Here is a 4,893-nt window from a genome sequence, read left to right as displayed (position 1 = left end):
TGCATGCGACTAGCTACTGAAGAGGCGCTCTTCATAATGGTCTGTTAACTCACCTGGATGGAATGTGTTGTTGAAAAGACACACACACACACACCTACACACAAACACACACACACCAACGTGTCACTGATCTCTCTCAGACATCATTATTAAAGGCCACAGAGGATTAAAGATAGAGTTACACATTGGACTTTTTCTTTTTAAGTCACTCTGAGGGTTTCAAAGTTGAGGAAAGCTTTTACCTTTCCGTCTGAAATCCCCCTGTGCAGTCAGAGTAATGGTCACATAGTTAATCTGGATGTAAACACTCATATGGCATTCAGGACTGCGTCTACAGTGGATACTTTTAGAGGTTGTCCTGGCAACTGGTGAAATCTGACAGGCCTGTAAACTCACATGAACACACTTTGTTGTAACGTTTTGTCATGAATTAGAGACGGTCCACTGGCCGCTGTTAACTCAGTATTTGAGTAATAATCCAAGATGGGTGACTAAGTGACCCCTTTGCTTTTAGTTATAGTTCAGGGGTGTCCGATACGTTGATTGCAATCAACCGTTACATCAAAAAGGTAGTGCGAATAGATTGCATTCCATTAAAAGAGTATTAGAAATTAGTCCATCCTACCTGTGTCATTTGCCACAGATTGGATGTACATGGATGTACACGGTACTCACAAGCTGTATCATGTATAACTTGTAGTTATCAGAGTAACATCCTGACCAGTGGCGGCTGCTCGTCTTTCAGACAGGGGAAGCTCATTGTCGGCTTACATCAAAACAAAACAAAAAAAAACCAAACAAAAAACAAAAAAAGTCAAGTTATTTAAACATACATTCGGCCCTCCGTTCCTTTTTAAGAAAATGGTCAGTGACCTTATCGTACCAAGTAGGCCTCTTTTCCACGGACTGGACCAGTGTCCTCTCTGCTTAGATTGCCTTGGCCCATTGTGTTGTGGGTGGAAGACTTCAGCCTTTTTAAACTAGAGATGCTCCTTTCACTCTGACCTAGCTGACAGTATGATTGATTTAACTATCTACAAAACGATATTAAACTCGAACAAGAAATGATTAAATTATGTAAATGAAACAAGAAAACAGTGAAATTATGTTAAATGGAAACAAGGAAGTACAATGAGTGTGTTTTATTTACAGTGCAAGAAATGAACAAGTAATTTCGTAGTGGTTTCTCTCTTGATTTCACAGCAGAATGTGCGATGGTATTAGACTGAACTGTGTCAAGTGAAGGAGTAGATCTGAAAACAGCTGTCAATCAAACGGGATTCAGCCTTTCAACTGATCCTCCAATCAGCACGTGGGATTCTGGCGTCCAGCCCGGCCGAGCTCCGCCCACAGCTCCATTCACCCCCAGAGACGCCCGGCGTCCAGGGGCGGGACAACATCATGGCATTTATCCAATTACCGTCCAGTTTTGAGGCAATGAAAAAAACTGTTCCACTCAGTCCCATTGAAGCCCAGAAACGCCCGCAGTTTACGGACAAATGCACTGAGCAGAGATGTATGAGAAAACAGTGCAACGGGAATGGAGGAGAAGTGAACAACATCGCGTTTGTTGATTTGTGATAAAGCTGATTTGAACGAACTCATCTTTAAGATGAACGTGTTCTAACACATTTGTAGTCAATAAAATGTCAACACAACCGTAAATATTTAACCATTTAATTTTCGTAATTTTAGGGGAAGCCGGGCCTCCCTTGCAGTCTATGAGAAATCGCCACTGATCCTGACCACATACAGATTAAATTGTTTTGTGCCATACAGGTTCATGCACTTATGCAAAGCATGTCTATTATATTGTATATACAAAGTATATTCACTATGAAAATAAACATATTTAGCAATTTTTTTGTAGGTAGATTATTTTGACTTGATCATTTTAAAAGCAACCCACAAGCTAAAAAGGGTGTGCACACCATATTATATTGACTTACTGTTGTAATGTGTGAATAAGCAGAAAGGAGACAAATTCACTACAGAGAGTAGTCAAACTTTACAAAATTATTAACCAACTTATTAACTTATTTCCCGAATGCTGATTCTAAGGCCAATCAGAAGTAACTACATAACCAATCAGAGTCCAGAAAGGCACACTGAGTTAAATGCATGTGAAACACAGACGCAATTCAACACTTCATTCTAAAGATCAGCATTTAAACAGTAAATATATCCACATGTAAATACAACTGTGTACAAAATTCCCACTACAAATATCATAAATTAACAACAGTATGATGATTCAAAGATTCTTTATTGTCATTTTACTAAATACATGGGACATACAAAGAATCTCTCTCACCTTGTTATTAAATGCTATTTAAAAAAAAAAAAAAGAAAAATAGAATCAGAATGAATAAGTGGTAAGCTGTAAAGGATAAACTATAATGAAAATATTAAATACATAAATTGAATGAACTGACTTGACCTTTGAACCTTACACTGTTATATACAGTACAGGCCAAAAGTTTGGACACACCTTCTCATTCTTTGCATTTTCTTTATTTTCATGACTATTTACATTGTAGATTCTCACTGAAGGCATCAAAACTATGAATGAACACATGTGGAATTATGTACTTAACAAAAAAGTGTGAAATAACTGAAAACATATCTTATATTCTAGTTTCTTCAAAGTAGCCACCCTTAGCTCTGATGACTGCTTTGCACACTCTTGCCATTCTCTTGATGAGCTTCAAGAGGTAGTCACCTGAAATGGTTTCCTAACAGTCTTGAAGAAGTTCCCAGAGATGCTTAGCACTTGTTGGCCCTTTTGCCTTCACTCTGCGGTCCAGCTCACCCCAAACCATCTCGATTGGGTTCAGGTCCGGTGACTGTGGAGGCCAGGTCATCTGGCGCAGCACTCCATCACTCTCCTTCTTGGTCAAATATCCCTCACACAGCCTGGAGGTGTGTTTGGGGTCATTGTCCTGTTGAAACATAAATGATGGTCCAACTAAACACAGACCGGATGGAATGGCATGTCACTTCAGGATGCTGTGGTAGCCATGCTGATTCAGGTTGCCTTCAATCTTGAATAAATCCCCAACAGCGTCACCAGCAAAGCACCCCCACACCATCACACCTCCCCCTCCATGCTTCACGGTGGGAACCAGGCATGTAGCATCCATCCGTTCACCTTTTCTGCGTCGCACAAAGACACGGCGGTTGGATCCAAAGATCTGAAATTTGGACTCATCAGACCAAAGCACAGATTTCCACTGGTCTAATGTCCATTCCTTGGGTTTCTTGGCCCAAATAAATCTCTTCTGTTTGTTGCCTCTCCTTAGCAGTGGTTTCCTAGCAGCTGTTTGACCATGAAGGCCTGATTCACGCAGTCTCCTCTTAACAGTTGTTGTAGAGATGTGTCTGCTGCTAGAGCTCTGTGTGGTATTCATCTGGTCTCTTATCTGAGCTGCTGTTAATTTGCGATTTCTGAGGCTGGTGACTCAGATGAATTTATCTTCAGCATCAGAGGTGACTCTTGGTCTTCCTTTCCTGGGGCGGTCCTCATGTGAGCCAGTTTCGTTGTAGCGCTTGATGGTTTTTGCGACTGCACTTGGGGACACATTCAAAGTTTTTGAAATTTTCTAGACTGACTGACCTTCATTTCTTAAAGTAATGATGGCCACTCGTTTGTCTTTACTTAGCTGATTGGTTCTCGCCATAATATGTATTCTAACAGTTGTCCAATAGGGCTGTCAGCTGTGCATCAACCTGACTTCTGCACAACACAACTGATGGTCCCAACCCCATCAATAAGGCAAGAAATTCCACTAAGTAACCCTGACAAGGCACAGCTATGAAGTGAAAACCATTTCAAGTGACTACCTCTTGATGCTCATCAAGAGAATGCCAAGGGTGTGCAAGGCAGTCATCAGAGCTAAGGGTGGCCACTTTGAAGAAACTAGAATATAAGAGATGTTTTCAGTTATTTCACACTTTTTTGTTAAGTACATAATTCCACATGTGTTCATTCATAGTTTTGATGCCTTCAGTGAGAATCTACAATGTAAATAGTCATGAAAATAAAGAAAATGCGAAGAATGAGAAGGTGTGTCCAAACTTTTGGCCTGTACTGTACAAACTTCAACATTATGTAATAGCACCTTTCAAAGATACCCTGGGGTAAAAAGCCTTGTTTCATCCTTAAATGTAGACTTAAAGGTTCAGTGTGTAATGTTTAGGGACATCTTTGTGATGAAGTTAGAGATTCTTTCATCAGAACCCGTGTTTGTTTTATTCTTTTTGGGCTTTTTAGTGAAGAGGATCTGGTCAACACTCAGGCATAGAAAGTGACATTAATATTCCTTTAAAGTTGCTATAACAAGCAAAAGAAGAGGACGAGGATGTCCTTTCTGAGCTACTGTAGAAACATGCAGTATCCATAAGAAGTGGTCCCCTTGTGAAATATACATAGCTCTTTCTAAGGTAACGAAAACACAGTGTGATTATATACTAATGAAGACATAGTTCTAAATTATACTTTATTTCTACAGTTAGATCTTCCTGAATTCCCACACATCTTACACAGTGGACCTTTGACATTATAACAGTAATAACATATTAAAACTAATTAAAACAAATTGCAACAATTTGCTTTTACTTTAATATAATAAATCAAAGTCAGTGTTGGAATTACCGTGAGGCTATTGTTGGAGGGGGTTCATCTCCCTATGAGCCATGGTACATAAAAATTAACATTCATGCACTCCCATTGGTGCTTAGTTGTTTTTATTACTGTATAGAGGTTACCTGATGGCAGAACAGGACAGGGGTTATGCACAAACAAACAGCAGGCCAAGACAGGACAGTGACAACAACAGGAGAACATCAGACACACTGAAGTTCTAATAAAGTGAGAAGTTCTGACAAGACTTG

The sequence above is a fragment of the Sphaeramia orbicularis genome, chromosome 19, assembly GCF_902148855.1.
Source record: "Sphaeramia orbicularis chromosome 19, fSphaOr1.1, whole genome shotgun sequence".
NCBI classification, from domain to species: domain Eukaryota; kingdom Metazoa; phylum Chordata; class Actinopteri; order Kurtiformes; family Apogonidae; genus Sphaeramia; species Sphaeramia orbicularis.
This window is presented reverse-complemented; position numbering follows the sequence as displayed.